Consider the following 26,661-nt stretch of genomic DNA (forward strand, 5'->3'; position numbering starts at 1 on the left):
CAAACTCTGCAGGAGTTTGGTTGGACGATAAATTTTCCAAAGTCGACACTGAGTCCGTCGGTTCGTCTTCCCTACCTGGGAATGATTCTGGACTCGGTGCAGGCGAAGGTCTTCCTGCCGGAAGACAAACTCAGAACTCTTCAGGAGGAAGTCAGGTCCCTCAGGGACGTTCCGCACTCGTCTCTGCGGACGTGCATGAGATGTCTGGGATTGATGGTCTCGGCCTTCGAGGCGATTCCCTTCGCCCAGTTTCACACGCGGGGTCTCCAAGCGGAGATCCTCTCCATGTGGGACGGGCGACCTCAATCTCTGGATCTTCTAATCTCGTTGAGTCATCGCACCAGAAGAGACCTTCTGTGGTGGCTCCAGTCCCCGATGGTGTCCGGGGGCAAGTCGTTTCGTCCTATCTCGTGGACGGTAATCACCACGGATGCCAGCCTGTCGGGCTGGGGTGGTGTTCTGGGCGTTCTGTCCGCCCAGGGGACTTGGTCGGAGGGGGAGTCCCCCCTTCCGATCAACATTCTGGAATTGCGTGCGATAAATCTCTGTCTTCATCGCTGGACGGACCGGCTGCAGGGCTGCCCGGTTCGGTTGCAGACGGACAATGCCACGGCGGTGGCCTACATCAACCACCAAGGGTGCACCAGGAGTGCCCGAGCGGCTCGAGACTCGAGAAGTGGCCGACATTCTGTCTTGGGCTGAGACTCATGTCCCGGCGATAACGGCGGTTCACATTCCAGGGGTGGAGAACTGCCAGGCGGACTATCTGAGTCGCCAGACCCTGGATCAGGGGGAATGGTCTCTCCACCCGGCTGTCTTCCAGATGTTGTGCGCGAAGTGGGGTCTTCCAGATGTGGACCTGTTCGCGTCTCGTCTCAACAACAAGGTGAGGAGGTTTGTGGCAAGGACGCGTGACCCTCAGGCAGACGCGTCGGACGCGTTAGTGGCCCCGTGGCATCAGTACAGGCTGATGTACGCGTTTCCACCGATTCAGTTGCTGTCCAGGTTCCTTCGCAGGTTACACTCGGAACGCAGCACGGTGATTCTTGTGGCACCGGACTGGCCTCGCCGGTCCTGGTACGCAGACCTCGTGAATCTGGCGGTCGACGCCCCGTGGCGTCTGCCTCTTCGAGACGATCTCCTGTCTCAGGGCCCGATATTCCATCCTGCTTTACAGTCGCTGGCTTTGACGGCCTGGCTGTTGAGACCGAGGTCCTGAAGGAGAAGGGTCTCTCCCCGGAGGTCGTTCATACCTTGATCAATGCGAGGAAGTCTTCCTCGGGGAAGGTTTATTACCGTACTTGGAAGGCCTATTTTGCCTGGTGTGAGTCCAGGGGGTTTTCACCCCGCACGTACTCGGTTTCCCGAGTGCTGTCCTTCCTTCAAACGGGTGTCGATCAGCGTTTGGCGCTGGCTACGATAAAGGGTCAGGTGTCTGCGCTGGCCGTTCTGTTTCAACGTCCCGTGGCTTCCAACTCCTTGGTTGGCACTTTTGTTCAGGGAGTGCGGCATCTGGTTCCTCCTAGGAGGGATCCTCTGCCCCCTTGGGACTTGAATCTCGTTTTATCTGTGTTACAACGTGCTCCTTTTGAACAGATCAGGGAGATCTCGTTGTCTATGTTGTCCAAAAAGGTCGCCTTTTTGGTTGCGATCACTTCGGCTCGCAGAGTGTCGGAGCTGGCGGCTTTGTCCTGCAAGTCTCCGTATCTGGTTGTTCATTTGGATAAGGTGGTCTTGCGACCTAATCCTTCTTTTCTTCCGAAGCGAGTTTCGGAATTCCATCTTAATGAAGATATTATCTTGCCTTCGCTGTGCACGAAGCCTAAACATCCAAAGGAGGTGAGACTACATTCTTTGGATGTTGTTCGGGCGATAAGGGTTTACCTTAAATCGACTGAGTCTTTTCGAAAGACGGACTCCTTGTTTGTTCTTCCAGAGGGTCCTCGGAAGGGCATGGCGGCGTCGGCCTCTACCATCGCCAAATGGATCAGGCAGACCATTGAACAGGCCTATGCTTTGCAGGGGAAGGTTCCCCCTGTGCCTGTGAAGGCGCACTCTACTAGATCTCTGAGTACGTCTTGGGCCTGTCGTCATGGGGCTTCTGTAGCCCAGGTGTGTAAGGCGGCGACCTGGTCGACCGTGCACACTTTCACAAAATTCTACAAAGTAGATGTTCAGGCATCGGCGGATGCTTCCTTTGGCCGCAAGGTTCTTAGTGCGGCAATCCCCTAGGGTCCCTTGTTGGGGACCTCTGGCTGTTGGGATAAGTTTTTTATCCCCTGGTTATGTCTTTTTTCCTGGGTTGTTGCTCCTGTTGAGCAATTATTTTTCCTGTAGCCCAGCTGGTTTCCTTCCTTTGGTAAGGTTCCTTTCTTTGATGCGGAGACTGCGTTGCCTTTCGGCGCAGATGCGTTTCCCACCCCTCATGTTTGCACTGCTTTGGGACGTCCCCATATGTGACGAATATGAAGAGGCGGCGACTGTCGGAGGACGTAAGAGAAAACGGAATTTTTGTAAAATCTTACCTGTAAAATTCCTTTCTCTGAGTCCTCCGACAGTCGCCGCCCCTGCCCCTCTTTTGGGGTTTGGTTGTATACTCTACTGCTATTCCACTGAAACTGAGATATGGTTGCAGGAAGTAGGAGGGTATTGACTGAGGGGACCACCCCTTGAGGGTGGGATATGTTAAAAGCTTTAATGTTAACATATTCTGTTGCCTAGCTACTCCTTCGGAGCAAAGTCTAATACCCCATATGTGACGAATATGAAGAGGCGGCGACTGTCGGAGGACTCAGAGAAAGGAATTTTACAGGTAAGATTTTACAAAAATTCAGTTTTTCTTTACACAAAAAGTTTATAACATTTTTAAACACATAGCATGTACATTGCAAAAATGACACCCCAAAATATATTCTGCTCCGTATGGCAATACCACATATGTGGGACTTTTCCACAACCTGGTCTCCTACAGAGGCACAACATTCAAGTAGAACTGTCAGGCGTTCTAGGAGCATAAATTACACATTTCATTTCCTGAGTACCTATCACATTTTTGAAAGCCCTGGATCATTTTTTAGCCATGTGGACAGATGTGCGCTGATTCCTGGAACAGATGTGTGACAGATGTTGATCACTGGGATGTGGCATATGATGTGACATATGTGGCAGTTGATATGCACCAGATGTGGCAGATAATCTGTGCCAGATGATCACGGACAGATGTGGCAGATGTGCGCCAGGTGCTGTGCGCTAGATGTGGCAGATGTGTGCCAGATGATCAAGGACAGAGAAGGCAGATGTGCGCCAGGTGATCACGGACAGCTGGGGCAGATGTGCGCCAGGTGATCACGGACAGCTGGGGCAGATGTGCGCCAGGTGATCACGGACAGCTGGGGCAGATGTGCGCCAGGTGATCACGGACAGCTGGGGCAGATGTGCGCCAGGTGATCACGGACAGCTGGGGCAGATGTGCGCCAGGTGATCACGGACAGCTGGGGCAGATGTGCGCCAGGTGATCACGGACAGCTGGGGCAGATGTGCGCCAGGTGATCACGGACAGCTGGGGCAGATGTGCGCCAGGTGATCACGGACAGCTGGGGCAGATGTGCGCCAGGTGATCACGGACAGCTGGGGCAGATGTGCGCCAGGTGATCACGGACAGCTGGGGCAGATGTGCGCCAGGTGATCACGGACAGCTGGGGCAGATGTGCGCCAGGTGATCACGGACAGCTGGGGCAGATGTGCGCCAGGTGATCACGGACAGCTGGGGCAGATGTGCGCCAGGTGATCGGGGGCGGGGGCAGATGTGCGCCAGGTGATCGGGGGCGGGGGCAGATGTGCGCCAGGTGATCGGGGGGGGGCAGATGTGCGCCAGGTGATCGGGGGGGGGGCAGATGTGCGCCAGGTGATCGGGGGGGGGGCAGATGTGCGCCAGGTGATCGGGGGGGGGGGGCAGATGTGCGCCAGGTGATCGGGGGGGGGGGGCAGATGTGCGCCAGGTGATCGGGGGGGGGGGCAGATGTGCGCCAGGTGATCGGGGGGGGGGGCAGATGTGCGCCAGGTGATCGGGGGGGGGGGCAGATGTGCGCCAGGTGATCGGGGGGGGGGGGGGCAGATGTGCGCCAGGTGATCGGGGGGGGGGGCAGATGTGCGCCAGGTGATCGGGGGGGGGGGCAGATGTGCGCCAGGTGATCGGGGGGGGGGGGGCAGATGTGCGCCAGGTGATCGGGGGGGGCGGGGGCAGATGTGCGCCAGGTGATCGGGGGGGGGCAGATGTGCGCCAGGTGATCGGGGGGGGCAGATGTGCGCCAGGTGATCGGGGGGGGGCAGATGTGCGCCAGGTGATCGGGGGGGCAGATGTGCGCCAGGTGATCGGGGGGGCAGATGTGCGCCAGGTGATCGGGGGGGGGCAGATGTGCGCCAGGTGATCGGGGGGGGCAGATGTGCGCCAGGTGATCGGGGGGGGCAGATGTGCGCCAGGTGATCGGGGGGGGCAGATGTGCGCCAGGTGATCGGGGGGGGGCAGATGTGAGCCAGGTGATCGGGGGGGGGCAGATGTGCGCCAGGTGATTGGGGGGGGGCAGATGTGCGCCAGGTGATCGGGGGGGGCAGATGTGCGCCAGGTGCGCCAGGTGATCGGGGGGGGGGCAGATGTGCGCCAGGTGATCGGGGGGGGGGGCAGATGTGCGCCAGGTGATCACGGACAGATGGGGCAGATGATGTGTGCCAGATGCCGTGCACCAGATGTGGCAGATGATGTGCGCCAGATGACCACGGGCAGCTGGGGCAGTTGATGTGCGCCAGATGACCACGGGCAGCTGGGGCAGTTGATGTGCGCCAGATGACCACGGGCAGCTGGGGCAGTTGATGTGCGCCAGATGACCACGGGCAGCTGGGGCAGATGTTTTATTGAGGGCACTGTGTTTGGGAAAACTTTTGGGGGCACTAGCACAGGGTGATTAGAGAGTAAAGAGCAGTAAAACAGCTCTATACTCACTGATCGCCGCCTGCCAGCACCGATCCGCTCTCCTTCTCACTGTGTAAGGAGACGCAGAGCCGATCACCGTGACGGCTCTATTTACATCACATGACGGCTGTGATTGGACACGGCCGTCATGTGATCAGGAGGGCCAATCGCAGAGCCCTCCTGTCAAGCGGTGTTGCTCTGTGTCCAGGGGACGCAGGCACACTGAGATCGCGCCACTGCGCGTGCATGCTGCAGCGCGATCTTCCTCCTTCTGCAGGACATTCCTGAACGTCCACTCAGAAGGAGGAAGCTCCCACTCAGCCGTATATGTATGTTGGCCAGGTCGGAGGTGGTTAAAAAAAAAAAAAAAGTGCACTTAAACAGTTTGCCCCTTGAACCAGTTCGGCTCTAGACCATATTTTTTCTGTTTTTGCACATGTAAGCATCTTTATTTTTCGCAATAAAATAATAAAAAAATATATTTATATTTTCTGAAAGCAGAGGCCCTGTAGAATAAACACATAATAGTTGCACATTTTTATGTCACATGACAGTCTCCACAAATTTTTGTCACATGTCACAGTATTAGCCAGCAGTTCCCCTGCCAGTAGTATCAGCGCTGGAGGACAGCCAGCAGCAGCCACCAGCCATACCCGCCTGGGGGACAGCAGCAGCCAGCGATACCTGCGGTAATCCTGTGGAAAAAGTGAAGATTGAGGTCAGGTGAGGTGCAGTTAAACTGTGTGAAAGCAGCTTTAGGCCCCTTTTACACAATCTGTCCGTTGCTGCTTGTATGTTTCAGATGGACCCATTCGGACCCTAGATTCACCTCTATAGAGTGGCAGATGTAATTGGACTTGTCCGTTTACACCCACCTATCTCCAATCCGATCCACTTAAAAAAAACAGAAGGGGATCCCTCTCCTTCTGTGTGATCGAATCGGAGGGCCCTTAGAGTAGAGTGGGCTGTGTCTGCTCTGCATATGCTGAGTGGACATGGACCTGTCATCTGCCCACTCCACTCATTGTGGCCCGCGACTGTGGCGGTTACCAAGTAAAGTGGCCCTCGCTCTTCAAAAAAAAAAAAAGTGTATGTTTGTGTGTGTATATGTGTGTGTGTGTGTGTATACATATATATATATATATATATATATATATATATATATATATATATATATATATATATATATATTTTTTTTTTTTTATAATTTTGAGGTGGGGGGGATCTTGGGTGAGTTCCCACACTTTTTTTTTTTTTTTGTTTTTTTTCTCCCTGGACCTGACCCCCTGATTCATGCCCATGGTCTTCTTTCTGGTCAAGGCAGGATCCCTACCAGATCCATGAGTGCTTCCTGGGGTTTTTTTTTTTGTCATCAAGCAGTGTTTTACCACATTTACAAGGCTGTCCTCTATTCTCACATTCTACAAGCTTTAGCAGGTGAATATGCATGCCTTATCTGATGCCAGCTTTGGGCATTTTCGATGACTCTTTGAGGTGCAGACAGTCCCCTGTGGGTTTTTTTTTTTTTTGCTAGTTCAGTCCTTCTTTAGGCAGCAGTATATGTAAGAGAAAGAAATGACTCCTGTTCCTCTGGTATCCTTGAGATGCGACTCAAATTTAGTGGACGTTGTTCTGGCTGTGCTGCCACTCTCAACAGGTCGTAGTAACCCAAACAAGACTCTAAAAAGAACGGACAGGGGGCGCACCAGCCTAGCGCATTATCTTCAAAACAGTTTATTGTAAATAAAATTTTATGCACATCATACTCACAAGGCAAATGTGAAACACGGGCAAAATGTATACAATAGAGGCCCAACAGGAATCTCCACTGAGCATCTTCTGCCGGTGCAGGCCGTGGTGGGATGTAGATCTCCAAAAAAAACAGCTTACGTGTTTCGGGGTGTCCTCGGATCTCTCTTCCAGCACAATTGCACTTATTGCATTTGAAGTCTCCAATGTTAGGCGATATGATATAGATAGATATTTGATACTGACTCAATGACTAAATCATAGGCCACCCCCTTTTTTAGTGGTAGTAAAATTGCATTTGCCATCTGGGGTCAGCAAAGTTCTAGGGCGGTTAGAGATATTTCCACTTCTTTCGGCGTCCGGTTTTTTATGCATCATGCATTGGACCCCGTTAGAGGACGCAGCAAGGTGCCGCTAGCTGCTTCCCTCCGTCCTTTCTAGTGATACTTCCACCGGAGGTAGGGTAACTACTGGAAGTGACACGTATAGAGCCGGGTCCTGGAACGCAGGAAGCGTCCATGATGGCGGAGCTGGTGAGCGTCTAAAGCATTTGAAAGATGCTAAGTATGAAGGGTCACAGAATTTACATGGCCATTTCCTGGTAAAGTGTTTTTACTATTTCACGTCTACTATATATTATACCTTGGTCTGATCCTACGTATAACCGGAGCAAAGACTATTCAGTTACAGGGGACATTTGCTATATCAGGGATAGACTATTAAATACTATTTTTGCCCTTGCAATCATACCTAGATGGCTTTTAGGATTCCAACGATCATGCAAAATATTAGGAGTCAATTTTGCAATGTCTGATTCTATTGTATTATGAGGTCATTATGTATTGAATCTATGTGGTATTGTTATGCGTTTATTTATTATTTTGTAGTTTGATCCGCCCACCAAGGGGTGGAGAAAATGCTGTCAGTCACATGACCTCTTTTGTGTACAAATAGCTCTGCCACTCATACCTCCCAATTGGCTCTGAGAAGGTTTTTTTTTTTTTTTTTGGAGGTCTACATCCCACCACGGCCTTCAGCAGTGGAAGATGCTCAGTGGAGATTCCTGTTGGGCCTCTATTGTATACATTTTGCCCGTGTTTACTAATTGCCTTGTGAGTATGATGTGTATGAAATTTTTTTTTTTTTTTTTTTTACAATAAACTGTTTTGAAGATAATGCGCTAGGCTGGTGCGCCCTCTGTCCGTTCTTTTCTAGAGGCAGCAGTATAACCTGACAGTCTCTTACTTTTACTGTGACTTCAAAAATATAATTTTTTAATGCTTTGTTTGAAAATACTTTGCAGGAGTTAACTTAAACAGTAGAACCCATGGGTACACTCAAATGCTGGACCGAAGCAGAATTAAACCTAATAAACATTGTCAGGATGTTTAGGGCAGAAAGGATCCTACTGGCCATAAAACCTTCCCACTGCCTTTCAGCATTTGTGTACCCTGAGCCATGCATGTGTAGCTCATTGTAAATTTATGGCACAGTTCTGTGCCATGACAATGTGACTCCCATGCACTAAATTTAAACAATTAAATCAGGGCTCGACAAAACCCAGGCGCTAGGTCGCATTTGCGACTAGAATTAGCGACCTGGCGCCTGGGGTGCCCTGCAGGAGGTGTCCTGTCCCTTTTGGGCCCAACCTCCTTCCCGAGTGCACGGACTTCCGCTCCGTCCAAAAATTGAGGACCCGGGCTTTTCGGCCGCCTTCTGTGAGAGAGAGAGGCTGGGGAACTGGCACCCTCTTGTGGTGGCCGGTAATAATGCCTGTTCTCAATGCCTTTCCATCTCCTTCCAAACAGGAGAGGAGAGGGAAGTTTTTGCAGGCTTCATCTCTGTCAGTTACCTTTGCTTAAAGGTAAGTGGACAGGGAGTGGGGTTATTATTATTAATTCATTTTTTAAATTTAAAAAAAATAATTTTTTTAATTATTAAAAAAAGATATAAAATTTTTTTTTTTTTCAATTCTTATTGAAATTTTTTTTATATATATATATATATATATATATATATATATATATATATATATATATATATATATATATATATATATATATATATATACTTTTTTTTTCCTCATCACCGTGCCACAGCCGAAGGCCCCTTTCACATGGGCTGTCTGATCAGGTCCGCCTGTCAGTTTTTCAGGCAGACCTGATCGGACCCTTCATTCTCCTCTATGGAGCAGTAATCTGCCGCCATCTGATCCTGTCCGCCAAAAACAGACGGATGGTTGTTCTATTTTCTATCCATCCCATGGATCGGATCAGATGGCATCGGATGGAAACAGACAGTCTGTTTCCATCCAATTGCACTATAGAGGAGAGTGGGGTTCTATCCGTTTTTATTAAATAAAGCTTGGTTGTTAAAAAAAAAAAAACACTGGCTCCTAACTTTTTTAGCTGGCTCCTAGATTTCAGGCAAATTTTGTCAAGCCCTGAATGAAATATCTGAAGATCAGAAGAGTTGGAACCCAGAAGAAAGACTGGGAGAAGATGGGGGGGTGCTGACAGCACAGATGCTGTTGAGCTCTCTTGGTAGTCCATAGATGCTTCCTATCAGTGTGTAACTGCTTGCCCATGTAGCAGGATTTCCAGGCATGGGCCTGATGTAGGTCTGCCATGATCACCGGTAACACCAACAGCACAAAGCTGATTGCCCAAGTGTGAGATCTGAGACAATGAACAGTCCGGCATCTTTGGTTTGTTTATTTTATATTGGGGATGGGAGAAGGGAATGAGTGGGATACTCCTCTGGCTCAACTAGGTACAAATTGGGACACTTGAGAAAAAAAATGCCTTTCAGCGCTGACTTGACGCCGGCTGGATGCCAACCAAAGCTTTCTGGCGCTTGAAATCACTGACTTATTGAACTGTATTGAAAACTGACTTCTGACACTCTCGTTAGCGCAAAAGTTCTTTACTGTACTGAAGAGTAACTTCTGATGCTCTGGTTAACTCAAAAGTCTTTGACACTGCTCCCTCCAGTCCTTCTTGACTGAGGTAGCATCTTGTAATGCTGCTGCAACTCTTAGCACTGTACACTCTGCACCGTACACTTCAGGGCCCAACCACTGGCATCCCCTTTTACTCTTCAGGGTCAACACTGGCACCCCCTTTACTTTGCTCATGGATCCCTCTGACCTTCTCCAGAGTGGTCCCCTCTCACTAGGCAGACCCCCAGGGGGGGCAGTTTGCAGTACTCACGACTGGGAATGGTTTTGTGAAACTCGTCCCCTCTCAGCTCCATATGAGGTGCAAGCAGACAGCTTACACAGACAGTCTGCAAAAGCCCTGTATTGTACCCATGACCTGCTGATCGCTTTACAGGCTCCTAGAAAAAATAAATAAATGGACATTTTTTTTTTTTACCTACAAAATGATGTGCAGTTATTTATTTTACAAAGGTTAACTTCTCCTTCTGCTTATCACATTCTGGCTTGGCAAGAATTTTCTACTTCTTTGCTTTCAAAGGCTTGTGATAGAACATGGGCGGGAGCAGGGGCGTAACTACAGGGGTTGCAATTAAAACTGGGCCCCATGCTCCAGGGGGCCTGTGCGGCTCCCCTGTACACCTGGATACGAGGGGCGGCGGGGGCAGCATGTAGAGAAATCACTGTTCTCCTTTTTCCTCCTGTAGCTGCAGGATGAGATTGGTTCTTCTGTATTCTACCCCCGCCACTCCTATCCAGTTCACTTGTGTTCTGCTGTCTCTGGGGCCCTGTGTGCTCCCCTGGTCCCCCCCCCACTGTGCTCCATTCCCTCTCCTGCTGACTGCTACAGGGGATGTGTCACAATAGAGGACCAGGAAGGGGTCGGTAAATATGTAATTTAGCAGCTCCTTTTTCTGAATGGACAGAGTCATAGTCAGTGACGTTGTAAAAACATAAAATAATACAATTAAAATACCAAAAAATAAAAACTACTGACACCAGTGGGTGAACTTCCAGGATTGCAAAGGTCTCAATTGCGACCGGGCCCTGGCATTCCACCACCGTGGGGAGGCCCCAAGATGGCAGGAAGAGGGCCCACTGCAGAACTTGTGAAAGGGTCCCGACGCGGGACTGTAATAAAGGGCCCCGCGATGAGTAAAGGGCCCCAGGATCAGTGGGAAGAGCCCCAGGCTTGAAGGGAAGGGCCCCGACCAGGGGTCCCTTCATGGTTTCTTGCACCGGGGCCCTGAAGGTTCTAGTTACGCCTCTGGGCGGGAGTGAGTCACAGCCTGGCGAACCAAGTTGCATTAGGCTGCCTCTGAAAGTGGCAAACTATGCACCTCTGGCTGCATGTGTGAATGTAGCCTAATTCATCATTGTGTTGAGCAGCTGTTAACCAGAGCTTTGTGATCAACCCCTATCTCCTTTATTATTTGTCAGCGTGGTCTAAACTGTATGCAGCATCTTTACATACAGTATAAAGTGCCGTTTTCTGTCAGTGGGATGGGAGACTTCCTGTCCCATTCCCGGTACAAAGTTAAGTCAAGCTGAGCACTGCTCAGCCATGCACAGGAAACCTTGTGTTTTATTAATCTTCGTCTTGCCTAATCAGAGGAAGCCTTGCATTTATTGAAAAAATACATCGCTTTCTGAGAACCTAAAACCTTGAGTTGGGTTTTAAGGGCTAACCGAAAACCATAAATGAAATTCTACTTAATAAAAGATATGCTGTATATCTGATTTTTGTTTTACAAAAAATAACATTCAATACACAATTGCCAGAACACTAGAAGTTATTGAAAGTGACCAGACAAGAAATGCAGGACTTTAGACTGAGCCTTGCAACAAGTAAACTCCTGTCACCCATTAATTTGTCTGTGTAAACTTCACCTTGGGCTATTGATCTCTGTAGACAGGCTTTTTCAACATGCAGGAAAGAAGCCAAGAGCTCCAGCCACGGAATAGCTAAGACTACAAAATAATTCACTACTGCAACTTGTTCTGTAAAGAACAAAACAAATTTGCAAATAGAAAGCACATTTGCTTTAAAGAGGAAGTAAACCCTCCTCTTCAACTTTTACCTATAGGTAAGGCTATGATAAGGCTTACCTATAGGTACTGTAAATATCTCCTAAACACGTACCGTTTAGGAGATATTTACCTTACATGCAGCCAGTGACATCAGAGCCGTTCTGTTCCTTCAGAGCCCGTGCCATGACCGTTGACTCCCGCCCGCGTGCGCGGGAGTGACGTTACCGTGGCTCCGGCCAATCAGATGGCTGGATGCCGCGATCCCAGAAGACGGGCGACTGGACATGTCAATACCCGTCATACAGGTAAGTGGGCGGCACGGTGGGGCTCGTTCTAAGGTAAGTATTTCATAATGAGCTAGTATGCGATGCATACTAGCTCATTATGTGTTTCTCTTTCAGGTTGCAAAAAAAAAAAAAAAGTTTTATGGGTTTACAACCGCTTTAAATGTTTTCTAGTACGGCTTGGAGCTTGCTACCTATTTTCTTCATGAGATGTAGTCCAGGTTTGGGGGACAGATGCCAATAGGTGTTTCTGACAATCCTATCTATGCTCTATTGCAGTGGTCTTCAAACTGTGGCCCTTATAAAGCTAAGAGTTAGGAAATTCAGTCTTTTGGAAGTGAACACTAAAGAGGGGTCTTGTAACTGAGAAGTGGTCAGTATAAAATCTGATACATGCAGTGCGTGAAAACCATGTAATCCACTGTTGGTCATTTTAATATGATTGTGACGCTTGCATAAACAGTGTGGACATGGGAGGGGAGGAGGGGGGGGGGTCAAATTTGACTTTTTGCTGTAAAAGTTTTTTTTTTTTTTTTTTTTTTAAACCTCTGTTGTCTATACATTTTGATATACTGATATATTAAATATACTATACTGATTGCTTTGGTGTGCGATTCTTTTTACTGAAATTAAACCTGTTCCTAAAGGAAACCTACAAGTTGTCATTTTTAAACCTTTCCTTCAATTTTCACATCGCTATTCTGATCCGTTCTTCAGTTTTGTGTCACAAGCTTGGGATGAGTATGTAAATAAGGATTTTTGACTTTCTGCTGAGCACCTTTCATTTTATTTCTCCTCCTATTTTGTCATATGCTCAGTGTGAATTGACCATGTTTGCGACTTGTTTACTTGAATTTGGTAGTTTTGTTGCGATCTGATCTATACTAGCCATGTATGACTATATACCTTGTCGTTTGTTGCTAGTTTGCAAATGAATGCAGACTTTAAAGCAGCCTTTCTCAAACTTTAACACAGAGGAACCCTTGAAATAACTTTCAGGTCTCAGGGAACCCCTGCTATAAATGACTACATTTTACAACTCATGGTACATTAGTGTGATGGTCAGTGGGAAGAATGCTCCTTACACTTGTGGACATTGGGAAGAATTCCTCCCTTACAGATAGCTAAAAAGATCACTGGTGTGAGGGGGAACTTATCTGAGAGTAGAAATTGCTCATTGCTCAAGGAACCCCTAGCAACCTCTGGAGGAACCCTGGTTGAGAACCACTGCTTTAAAGGCTCTTTTACACCATTGCATTGTGGTAGCGTGCAGTCACATCTTGGTACGAATGACTGATCAGCAGCTTGTCATTATTGTGAATGGTCTGGGGGCAGGTGAGCGGCCCTGGCTGTAAAATTTCAGTGGCCAGGGTCACTCATCCATTCCTGAACAGGTGGACTGCTCGGATGCACAGTTAACGTCCTTTTCACACGGGCTTTCCGCCCAGCGGACTCAGTTTTGCTCAGCGGGGATCGATCCTCCGATCCCCTTTGAGCAGGGGGATGACAGCTCCGTCTCCGCTCTCTGTGCTGAGACAGACCAGTCAGATCCCCGCTCTCACTATCACAGTCTCACTATAGGTCGCGGCCATTGGTAGTGTGTATATATATAAAAAAAAAAAATCTTGTATATAATTTTTAGATGCTGTAGCTTACATGCAAACCAATCCATATACACTTATTGGGATTTTCTTATTTATAGCAGAAATTATATTTTTTTTCGTTACTTTAACGGACAATTGCACGGTCATGCAATGCTGTACCCAAATAAAATTGATGCCCTTTTCCCCCACAAATAGCACCTCCTTTTGGTGGTATTTGATTATCTCTGCAGTTTTTTTTTTTTTTTTTTTTTTTGCGCTATACACAAAAAAGAGTAACAATTCTGAGTAATAAAAAAAAAAAAAAAAGTTTTTCAAATTCTGCTATATAACCTTTCCAATAATAAAAAAAAAAAGTAGAAATCAATTTTTTTTCATTATTTTAGGTCAATTTGTATTCTGCTACACATTTTTATTTTTTTTTACAAAAAATCCCAAAAAGCCTATTTTGATTGGTATGCGCAAAAATTATCACGTCTACAAGCTAGGGGAAAGATTTGTCATTTATTTTATACTAGTAATGGTGACGATTTGCGATTTTTACCGGGACTGCGACATTGCGGCAGACAGATCAGACCCCTAACTGACATTTTTGGGGGGACCAGTGACATTACTACAGTAATCAGTGCTAAAAATATGCAATGTTACTGTATGAAGGACACTGGCAGGGAAGGGGTTAACCCAAAGATGATCAAGGGGTTGAGCCTAGGGGAAGGTTTTCTAACTGTATGGGGAGGGACTTGTGGAACCAGCACCTAAATAGGAGGATCACCGGCGCTCTGTGTTTATTCCAGAGAGAACAACGGTCTGCTTCCTAATGGGGGTGGATGCGCACCCCCAGGAGCGTTCCCGTAAACCAATGTGACAGTTCGCGCAGCCGAGCCAGCCTGCCGCAGTATATCTGCAATAGGCAGTCGGCAAGTGGTTAATGGGGGGGAAAAAAATAAAATAAAGTGATGATCAAATATCCCCAAAAGAAAGATCTGTTTGCGTGAAAAAAAAGATCTAAATTTCACAGGAGTACAGTGTTGAATGACCACGCAATTCCCTGTGTTTGGCACAGTGCGTAATAGCAAAAAATGTCCCGGTCATGAAGGGGGTAAAACCTTTCAGAACTTAAGAGGTTAAACCAAAAAAGCAGTAAAAACGAATGCATGCAAATACTGCAGTAAAAGCAGAGATCGTAGTGTAAATGTGCTTGTAAAGGAAAGCTCAGTGCTGTATATAAACTCCTCCTTCGGAACTAATATAAGTCACATGACTGCTACATGCTGCTGATGAGAAAAGGTATTTCTCTATCGCTCATTGACAGACGTAGTCCTCGGTGATACAGCACCTTCGGGTTATGTTGCCTCCACAGGAGCAGGACTAGACAGGAAATAAAAAAGCTCTGGCCACACCCTAGGGGCAGTCCCCGAGGGTATATCCTCTCTCTCTCCGCCACAGCAAATCAGTTTTTTTCTGTCTAGTCAGGAGTAAGGACCTAGATACCTTGCTGGGATCTTCGGTCCTGGCAAGATTTTTTTCTTAAAAAGATTTTTTAGACAGCTTTTTTCTCCAGTGTTCCTGTGAGATCTTCAAGCAAGAAAGCTGAACTGGGCGACGGGCTGGATGTTGAGATCCGGTGGTCACCCCAGTTCAGCCTACGAGCGCGTGCAGGCCCTAGCTCCGCGCTGGGTCAGCCGCGACAAAGTCCCATTAAAAGGACTGAACCCGCGAGTTAAACGTCTCGCTGAAACGCCAAAGACCATGAGTCACGGCGTTCGTATCGGTCGACAGCCCTCCCGCCCCGGTGGAGAGGGGTACTGTCAGGAGTTGGTGCCCGCCTGGTTCCGGTATGGTGAGTAGTATGTTCCCCCTTTTCCCCTGACAGGTCTTGTGGTGAACGCGGGCCCCTCTCTGTATGGTAAGATAGAGTCCCCCTCTATCCTATAACATGGCACAGATCCCCCTACTTTGAGTGTGATTTTATGTGCAAAAAGCCAGGAGGCTTGGTTTGGGAGCGAACAATCTAATTGTATACATGTTAAGATTGTAATCAGTGGCAGTCTGGGAATCTTACTGTGATAATAATAAAGTACCTACCAGTCAGAAGCCACGGACATGTAGACTGCCTTCCTAGTCAAATCTCCAGCTATAGCAGGCCTTCCGAACGGCCATGCGGTCCGCCAGGGCCGGTACCGCCAACCACGCCAAATCCCCATGCAGAGAAGGTGTTGTGTGCTCTGCAGCACACCGCTATTCGGTACAGGCCGCCGCCATTTTTTTTGCTGGATCGCACGAGCCGCCATTTTGGCGTAGCCTCGTGTCTCCAGCATGGGGGCGGCCATGTTTGAGGTGATCCAAACACCTCGTGGAGCTAGGGGAGGCACCAGAAGGCGTGCAGAGGGGCGGAGCCGCCTCCTTTCTTCCTGGGCAGCCAGCCAAAAGACTTCCTGTTTGTGAAGACAGCGCTGTAACCTGTTGCAGTTAAACTCTGAGCATCAAGTGGTGAGCCTGGGGGTCTATCTCTCTCTCTCTCTCGATCGATAGGGATCCCTAGCAGGTAACACTAAGGGGCTTTTGTGGCGCTGGGGGTCTGAAAAAAAAAAAAAAAAAAGTTTTTTTATTTAATTGAATTATATTATCCGGGAAGTTACTGGAATAATCATGGACCCTGCCACACAAATTCCCCCACCTGTTTCCCTCGAGGAGGGCCACGGGACCCGCCGGTGCACAGAGTATGGATGCATTTACAGCAGTTTTGGAGTCTTTGGTGGCTCGGGTGGAGGCAGCCTGTCAGGGACGGGGGTCAAGGAAGCGACCCCCGCCTACCCCTATATTATCTGACACCTCTGACTCAGATTCAGAGATGGTCACTGCAGCTGCAGGTCCCTCTGCAAGGGCTGTTACCTCAGGTAAAGCTCCCTCAGACAGTGAGGAGGACGTTCCTTCTCCCGCTATAATTCAGGAAGAAGCATTGGTGGACGCACTAGTTGTGGCAGTGCGGGAAACCTTAAGACTTGAGGTTTTTCCGGCAGAGGCAACTGAAACAGAGATTCCCTTTGGTACTAACAAGCCCATCAAAACGGTGAAGGTTTTTCCTGTACCCAAGTGTTTTGGTAATAAAATTAAAGGAGAATGGGAGCATTCTAAGCGTTACATTTACGATTTCCAAGCGTATTGCTAGACGCTATCCATTTGAGGAATCCTTCATTAAGAAATGGACGGTACCACCAGTGGTGGATCCACCTATTTCCAGGCTGAATAAAGCCACGGTTATCCCAGTGGAGGACACTTCGTCCTTTAAGGATCCGGTGGATCGGAAGATGGAAGCAGAGTCCCGCACTATCTTCTCTCTGATAGGGTCAGCATTTAGACCAGTAATTGTTATTGGTCTAGTTTCCCAGACACTTACGGAATGGGCGAGATTGGTACGCCAAGACCTTAGGGGAAAAGATATTCCCCAGGAAACATCTGATTTGATGGAACAGATTATACCAGGGCTACAGTTTATCTGTGACGCAGCCTTGGACACTACTCCCCTATTAGGGCATGCATCTATGTCAGCGGTAATCCTCAGACGTGTGCTGTGGTTAAAATGCTGGTCAGCTGACCTAGGTTCCAAAAAGACCTTGACGAATCTCCCCTTTCAGGGGAATCGTCTATTTGGGGCCACCCTAGATGAAATTATTAAGGATGCCACTGGGGGCAAGAGCACTTTCTTGCCACAGGCTGCTAAAGCTAAGGGACCTCGCAACAAGCGAGGACCTTTCTTTACCGCCCATAAAGGGTTCGTACGCCTGGCTGGAACAAGCGGGAAAGGCAAGACTCCTCCTGGAGGGTTCAAGAAAGGCTGGTCGGACAAACAGAGGACCGACTCAGCCAAACCCGAAGCAAAGGATTACACAGCCTGAAGGTGCGCCCCCACCCGGGTTGAGGGTGGGGGGACGTTTTCACCGGTATTCAGGACATTAGATCGAGCATCGACTACTACTACCGGTGCGATTCTTCCCTTCCAACATTTAAGTACTACAGGGAGCGGTAGTCACCGTTCCCTGAATAGATCTTTTCCTTTACCTTTTCCTAAGATTAGTCTCTATTCCCCACAGGAATCGGATCTGGTTGACCAGACAGACCAAGAAGCCTCTAGCCGGGTGACTTCGGTCCCTGAGGTTCAACCAGAAAAGATCACCCTTCCTGATAGGAATCAGGTATCTGATAAATGTGTGGGAACAGAAGACGACCAGACTTTCTCGGATGGTCGGGGCCAGATAGCTCTAGGGATGCCTGATTCAGATACAGTCAGCGCCAGTGGTCCTAGGAATTCTAGGCTGGCCTCGTCAAGCCGGCCTGGCCGACTTGGACATGCTAGTCGCAGACGTTCCGTGGGAACTTCGTCTCAGGGAATGTCTGTGGTCTCAAGGACCAATTTACCATCGTGCTTTACAGTCGCTGGTTTTAATGGCCTGGCCATTGAGACCCAAGTACTGAAGGACAGAGGGTTGTCAGCTTCAGTCATTCCTACCCTTATTAAAGCAAGGAAAGTGACTTCCAGCAAGGTCTATTATCACACATGGAAGACTTATATTGCGTGGTGCGAATCTTTTCCTCCACGTACCTATTCGGTGACTCGAATATTGGCTTTTTTGCAAAAAGGGGTTGAGCAGAAACTAGCCTTGAGCACCATCAAGGGTCAAGTTTCAGCATTAGCAATCTTCTTTCAGAAACCTTTAGCTACCAAGTCCTTGGTGCGGAATTTCATCCAGGGGGTGCGGCACCTGGCTCCACCAGTCCGCGCACCCTTACCGCCCTGGGACCTTAATTTAGTTTTGTCGGTTCTACAGAAACCTCCCTTTGAAAACATCAGGGAGATTCCCTTGCTTACTTTATCCCAGAAGGTGGCCTTCTTGGTGGCTATCACTTCTGCTCGCAGGGTGTCAGAACTGGCTGCATTATCATGCCAGTCCCCATACCTAGTGATTCATAGGGATAAGGTAGTACTTCATCCTAAGCCATCCTTTCTTCCTAAGGTGGTTTCAGATTTTCATCTGAATGAAGATATTGTACTACCTTCCTTGTGTCCTCAGCCCAATCATCATCGGGAACATGCGTTGCATTCCTTGGATGTGGTTCGGCAATCAGGGTATACCTGAAAGCTACGGAATCATTCCGTAAGACGGATTCACTTTTTGTGATCACGGATAGCCCCAGAAAGGGGTTGCCTGCATCTGCCGCGACCATTGCCAAATGGATTAGACAGACGGTGGTACAGGCTTATTCTATTAAGGGTCAGAGTCCTCCGTTCCCTGTTAGGGCGCACTCCACTCGAGCGCTCAGTACTTCCTGGGCCTTTCGCCATCAGGCGTCAGTGGTCCAGGTATGTAAGGCGGCCACCTGGTCGTCGGTACATACCTTTACAAGATTCTATAAAATTGATGTGATGGCATCGGCGGATGCCTCATTTGGCTGCAAGGTTTTGCAGGCCGCAATTTGAGGAGACCGGTGGTCTACCTCGAGGGTTTTTTTCTGTTTGAAAAATTTCTTTTTGTTGAGTCTCATCATTAAGGATGAGCATTGTAAACTTCTAGTTGGCACCGGTTGGGCCTTCTAGATTGGGATTTGATTTCCATTTTCCCACCCCTCATTTGTGATACTGCTCTGGGACTTCCCGAAGGTGCTGTATCACCGAGGACTACGTCTGTCAATGAGCGATAGAGAAAAATGGATTTTTGTAAAATCTTACCGTAAAATCTTTTTCTCTTAGCTCATTGACAGACGTAGTCCCCGCCCCTCTGTTTTTGAGTTGGGTTGGGTTAAATTCTCTAAGCACTGCTTTTGTGACATAACTGATTTGCTGTGGCGGAGAGAGAGAGGATATACCCTCGGGGACTGCCCCTGGGGTGTGGCCAGAGCTTTTTTATTTCCTGTCTAGTCCTGCTCCTGTGGAGGCAACATAACCCGAAGGTGCTGTATCACCGAGGACTACGTCTGTCAATGAGCTAAGAGAAAAGGATTTTACGGTAAGATTTTACAAAAATCAATTTTTAGCAGTTTATAATTACTAAAATAATTGCATTTCTATTTTCCCTTTACTTTGGGAGACCAGATATAGTTAATCTAGGGTCCTGGGTTTAATAACATTATATCAAAAGATTTTGAGGATCTAGGAAAAGGCGCAAAGGGACAAGGCTGAAACACAGCATTGGACGCCTGTGATGTTTTTGCCCTCAAACAGCACTGCATTAAATACACACATGATTCTGTGATGGACATCACTGCATGGGCCTGAAATACTTCAAAAAAATCAGTCTGTGAACACAGTTTACTGTGCCGTCCAATACTACAAGGTAAAGCTCTATCATACAAAGAAGCACTATCTGAACATGATCCTGAAATGCTGCTGTAGTCTTCGGCCAGAGCTCATTTAAAATGGTCTGTTGCAAAGAGGAAAACTGTCCTGTGACATTTTCTTTTTTTGGGCAACTGTGGGCACCATGTCCTCTGAACTAAAGAGGAGCGGGACCTTCCAGCTTGTTAGTGCTCAGTTCAAAAGCCTGCTTCTCTGACGGAATGGGGGTGCATAAGTGTGTAGGTATTGAGCAGATTGCGCATTTGGAAAATCGCTATCAATGCTGAAAGATACTGTTACCAAAAGTATTGGGACGCCTGCCTTTAAAGCAGTTGTTCACTGCCAAAAAAACAAACAAACCCTGCAAGACAAAGGCATAATGAGCTAGTATGCATTTCATACTAGCTTTTTATAAAATACTTACCTTAAAACAAAGCCCTGACACGGACGCCCGGACACTGCTGTGGGAGCTGTCATGCTCCCTTGGCGTCTCTTCCGTGTTCGGTGGCTCCGGCGCTCTGAGTGGCCGGAGCCGCGATGATGTCACTCCAGCGCGTGCGCGAGTCACTTTCCGGCAAGTAGCGGGCAAGGAACTCTGAAGGTCCGCTGGACCTTTAGAGCGAATGCGCCGCTAGCGTCAGTGGCTGCATGCAGGGCAAATATCTCCTAAACCGTGCAGGTTTAGGAAATATTAATTGTACCTACAGGTAAGCCTTATTATAGGCTTACCTGTAGGTAAAAGTAAAAAAATTGAGTATACTACCGCTTTTAAATGCACATGAACTTTAATGGCACCCCAGTCTTAGTCTGTAGGGTTCAATATTGAGTTGTCCCACCCTTTGCAGCTATAACAGCTTCATCTCTTCTAAACAAAATGTTTAGAGCCAACAGTCTGCTTTCTTGCAATGACAACCGATGCAGCTGAGCAGTCACTTGCCTGTCATTACAAGGTGCTGGAGGGGATGGCTCACCTGGGTCTCCCGTCTCACCCTCCAGGGACCCCAGATCCCTCCATAAAGAGCCCTGGTCACTGCCTATTACTGTCACAAGTGATTTTTACATTCCTTGTGACAGCAATAAAAGCAATACATTTTTTTTTAAAAAAAAGAAAGGTGTAAAAAAAAAAAAAGACATTTTTTTTTTTAAAGTGCCCCATCCTTCCGTGCACGCACACAGAAGCGAACGCAAGTCGCGCCAGCTTATGAATATGGTGTTCAAACCACACGTGAAGTATCGCTGCTATCGCCAGATCAAGCCCAGTAATTCTAGCACAAGACCACCTCCGTAACTCTGAACTGGTAACCGTTAACATTTTTTAAAGCGTCACCTATGGAGATTTTTAAGTACCAAAGTTTGTCACCATACCCCAAATGTGTACAGTTTTAAAGCATGACATGTTAGGTATCTATTTACTCGGTGTAATATCATCTTTCACATTATACTAAAAAATTGGGCTAACTTTACTTTTTTTTTTTTTATTCATTAAAGTGTATTTCTTGCCAAAAAATTAAATTTAAAGGACTGCTGCGCAAATAGTGTCACATAAAATAATACAACAATCGCCATTTTATTCTCTAGGGTCTCTGCTAAAAAAAGATATATAATTTTTGGAGGGTTCTAAGTAATTTTCTACCAAAAAATACTGATTTTTAACTTGTATGCAACAAATGTCAGAAAAAGGCTTACGGTTCGAAGGGGTTAAGAAAGTAGAATGAAGTAGATCAACATCAAAATAGGCCTAAAAGGGATAGAAAAGTAATACTATGTAGTTAGAGGGATGGGTCTTTTGAATACCTGGTGGGCTCTGGGCACTACCTTCTGAAAAGGAAGGGGGAGGTAGACCCAGCAGGCGCACTAGAAAGAGCACCACCCCCTGTTGGAAGAGTAGACAGGTAGGGAAGACTCAAAAAGAAGGAAGAAAACGTCTACTTAAAGACCAGAACGAGGTCAGAAAATCAAGTACCTAAAATATCAGTATTGGGGAAGGGTGGGAGGAGGAATGAGTGGGAGGAGGGAGAGGAAGGGAAAAGTTTATTTTGCCAAAGGTGACGAAATCCCTATTTCTCCGCCCTCTTTTTGATCTGTGTCCCTGCACTCTGGCCCTCCTCTCCTCAATTCCTCAGCCCCTGGGTTCAACCACAGGAGGGAAGAAACAATGAGAGGCAAGGAGAGAGAAAGACATGATGAAAACATTACATTTTTTAACCTATAATGTACAAGGAATAAATACTCCAGCAAAGAGACCTAAGGTGTTAAAAGAAATGTAAAAACTCTGCATGTGTAGCTTTCTTACATGAGACGCATACAATATTTCACAATAGTGAGTACACCCCTCACATTTTTGTAAATATTTTATTATATCGTTCATGTGACAACACTGAAGAAATAACACTTTGCTACAATGTAAAGTAGTGAGTGCACAGCTTATAGAACAGTACATTTGCTGTCCCCACAAAATAACTTAACACACAGCCATTGTCTAAACCGCTGACAACAAAGGTGAGTACACCCCGAAGTGAAAATTTCCAAATTGGGCCCAATTAGCCTATTTCCCTCACTGGTATTATGTGACTCCTTAGTGTTACAAGGTCTCAGATGTGAATGGGGAGCAGTTGTGTTAAATTTGGTGTTATTGCGCTTACTCTCTCACACTGGTCACTGGAAGTTTAACATGGCACCTTATGGCAAAGAACTCTGAAGATATGAAAATAAAACTGTTGCTCTACATAAAGATGGCCTAGGCTATAAGAAGATTGCCAAGACCCTAAAACTGAGCTGCAGCGCGGTGGCCAAGACTATACAGCGGTTTAACACGACAGGTTCCACTCAGACAGGCCTTGTCATGGTCGACCAAAGAAGTTGAGTGCATGTGCTGAGGGTTATATCCAGAGGTTGGCTTTGGGAAATAGACGTATGAGTGCTGCCAGCATTGCTGCACAGGTTGAAGGGGTGGGGAGTCAGCCTGTCGGTGCTCAGACCATACGCCACACACTGCATCAAATTGGTCTGCATGGCTGTCATCCCAGAATGAAGCCTCTTTTTAAAGATGATTCCCAAGAAAGCCTGCAAACGGTTTGCTGAAGACAGACTAAGGACATGGATTACTGAAACCATGTCCTGTGGTCTGATGGGACCAAGATAAACGTATTTGGTTCAGATGGTGTCAAACGTATGTGGCGACAACCAGGTGAGGGGTACAAAGATGAGTATGTCTTGCCTACAGTCAAGCATGGTGGTGGGACTGTCATGGTCTGGGGCTGCATAAGTGCTGCTGGCACTGGGGAGCTACAGTTCATTAAGGGAACCATGAATGCCAACATGTACTGTGACATACTGAAGCAGAGCATGATCCTCTCCCTTCAGGGACTGGACAGCAGGGCAGTATTCCAACAGAACGACCCCAAACACCCCTCCAAAATGACCACTGCCTTGCTAAAGAAGCTGAGGGTAAAGGTGATGGACTGGCCAAGCATGTCTCCAGACCTAAACCCTATTGAGCATCTGTGGGGCATCCTCAAACGAAATGCGGAGGAGTGCAAAGTCTCTAACACCCACCAGCTCTGTGATGTCCTCCTAGAGGAGTGGAATAGGGCTCCATTGGCAACCTGTGAAGCTCTGGTGAACTCCATGCCCAAGAAGGTTAAGGCAGTGCTGGAAAAAGGTGGTCACACAACATATCAACACTTTTGGCCCAATTTGGACATGTTCACTTAGGGGTGTGCTCACTTTTGTTGCCAGTGGTTTAGAGATTAATGGCTGTGTTGAGTTATTTTGAGGGGACAGCAAATTTACACTGTTATACAAGCTGTACACTCACTATTTTACATTGTAGCAAAGTGTCATTTCTTCAGTGTTGTCACTTGAAAAGATATAATAAAATATTTACAAAAATGTGAGGGGTGTACTCGCGTGAGAAACTGTATTGCCCATGATTTAAATGTAAGACTACGCAAAAATTTCCTAATATGGTATTATGAAGATTCCACAACGAAAAGAGCAAAAGGGGTAGTGATAGGTTTTCCTTTTCAATCTTATTTTATTAGAAAATACAAGTGTATACAAGTGTACACAAGAAAAAAGGGAAAACTAAAATTCTCTCCAGAACCATCTTGCTTAATACCATGTAACTTGATACCGAGTATTTCATGTTAATGTTAGGAGTATAGATACCAAACATTTATTATCCAACAAGGATTATGGCTGCACAGAATACTTTATCTTACAAAACCTTAATATATTATTAAGACCAAATCATATCATGATTGGAATCCCATAACTAAATGCTCCTCTGAATATATCACTTAATCCTGATTTACAAATGTGTCGAAGTGTCTTAGTTGGCTTACTGACTTGATGTAAACACTCTCAACTGAACAGGGAGAAAAAGAAGGAAAAAAAATAAGAATAAACACAAAAAGTACAAAAAACACAAAGTATGCACTCCGCTATGACGATATATCAGTGGCCTACTCAACAAACTCGGCTGGATCCCGAAACACAGCCCACCCGGACCAAGTATTCACAAAACATTCTAAATCATCAAGTTCTTACGCAAGTCAACGTTCCAAAGCTTTAGGTTTTATCCACCTCTACCGCCAACTCGATAAGAGAGGGCAGTCTGATTGTCTCCAATATCTAGGGATCACATTTCTCATAGCAGCCAAAAAATGGCGCAGAATATCCAACTTAACCAACCTGAGAGGTCCCGGTATCAAGGATAACAGAGCTATCTCAGGGGAAGGAGTCACTGTGGTCTCTGTCAACCTGCAGTGCAAAGCAAAATCATTTTCCCATAACTTAAGGATTCGGGGGCAGTGCCACCATATATGTAGCATTGTGCCCCTATCCGAGAAACATTTCCAACATATATTGGACGATGTAGAATCTCTATATGTCTGATAGTAGCCAGGCATCAATACCATCTGGTTAGTAGTTTAAATCCCTTTTCTTGAATCCTAATGCCCACAGAAAGTCCATGGGTTAGAACAAAGTACTTATGCCAGTCCAAAGGGGAAATAGCATCCTCGAGTTTCCGTTTCCACACCCTAGTGTAGGAGAGGGAACTCCGGGCGAAAGGCCTTAATCAGTAATCCGTATGAAGAAGAAAGTACATGCCTGGGGGGGGGGGTCTGTATGAAGAAGCATACCCTCAAATTCCGATTGTTCCCCTCGCACATCCGCCAGGGAGGAAACAGTACATAGGTATGAAAAAACGTGTTGTCTCCACATCCATGCTGTCATCTTTTGAGAGAATTTTTTGAGTTGAGGGGTCAGTCAATAATAATGTAGGATTTGCTTGTAATAGTTGGGCCACGCGACGACGATCTTCTTATTCCATGGGCCAAATCGCGTACTCTTTAACACCTGCCGGAAATTCTGGGCTCCCAAAGAATGGTGACATTGGTCCCCGAATCTTGGATATTGAACCAGATTTTACCATATTGTCCCAAATCCGTAAAGTCTGACGTGTCATTCTGGCAAATATAAATCTCCTTGGTGAGTTGCTGGCACCAAGGGCATGGCTCGCAAGTCACAGGGGTTGATATATTGATCCAGTGGAACCTACAGCTTAGATGATAAGCCAACAGATCTGTTAGAGTTTTACAAAATAAGAGCTCAAAATTTACTGCAAAAAGCTCATAGGTTTTACAAAGGATGCAAAGTTTTCTTTGGAAAAAAGGATGGTAGACCCAGAAGGGCGATTATGTTTTTGAGGGGTAGATTGCAAGAGGTGGAATGTACCCTGGCAAATATATATTGCCTGAATAAAAACCCGACGGGGTATCTGAGGGAAATAATGGGAAAGCTAGTCGATTTAATAAAAGGTAAACTGATTTTGGCGGGTGATTTTTAATTCCGGCATAGATCCAAAGGTGGATAGTATGTCACATGCACTGGGGAAGGAAAATAGCCAACTTAGGCCAGGGAAGAGAATTATTATTTTTTTTTTTTTTTAATCAATCCCAGATAGTAGACAGGGGTAAAGGACTATGCATTCTATTCCTCAGTGCATGGGACTTACTCTGGACTGGACTATATCATGGTAGATCACAGATGGCTGTACTCAAGATGAAAAAAGGAAATCGGCACCTGGAGTTGGATTGAAGAGCTGATACAAGATAAGGAGGTTGAAAGTAGAATAAAAAGTCACAGCAAAATTTTGAGCTTCATAAAACCCCAGGGATTTCCGAGGCCATGAATTGGGAAGCAGAATTGGGAAGCACAAAGAGCTTATATTAGGGGTATTTTGATCTTGATTGCAGCTAAAAAGAGGGAAAGGATAAGTAGTATGAAAGCATTAACAGAAATATACGAGTTGGAGCAATTACATAAAAGGACAGTAGACTTAGGGCCCTTTAACACAGGCGTTCCGCATGTCCGTATATCATCCTATTTTTTTGCGGATGATATACGGACATAATGTATGTCAATGGCATTGCGTACGTCAGCGGATGACCATTCTTTTTTCGTCCTTTCAGTTCTGTTCCGATTTTTGGAATGGAACAGAACCCTATTTTTGTTCTGTTTAAAAAAACGGAACTGATGCAAAATCGTATGTCAGCGGTGTCATCCGCTGACATCCGCAATGCCCATAGACATACATTATGTCCGTCTATCAACCACAAACGGATGGGATGATATGCGGACATACGGAGCGGATGACACAAGTTTCATCCGCTCCGTGAAAAAAAGTGCCGGAGCGGATCGCAATGTGGTCGGCTCCGTGTGAAAGAGCCCTTAGACGTACAACACACCCTAAC

General features: G+C 46.8%; 1 protein-coding gene and 1 pseudogene across 3 annotated transcripts in view; both read left to right on the plus strand.

The window, feature by feature from the left end:
- CRTC1 (CREB regulated transcription coactivator 1) overlaps positions 1-26,661 on the plus strand; it is a 310,977-nt gene that overhangs the window by 22,301 nt on the left and 262,015 nt on the right. The gene's annotated exons all lie outside the window — the stretch shown is intronic.
- Positions 1-26,661, plus strand: part of LOC309544510 (mediator of RNA polymerase II transcription subunit 31-A-like) — a 43,077-nt pseudogene that overhangs the window by 15,503 nt on the left and 913 nt on the right. The window lies entirely within an intron of this gene.

Source organism: Pelophylax lessonae, assembly GCF_965119305.1.
Source record: "Pelophylax lessonae genome assembly, chromosome: 1".
Classification (NCBI taxonomy): domain Eukaryota; kingdom Metazoa; phylum Chordata; class Amphibia; order Anura; family Ranidae; genus Pelophylax; species Pelophylax lessonae.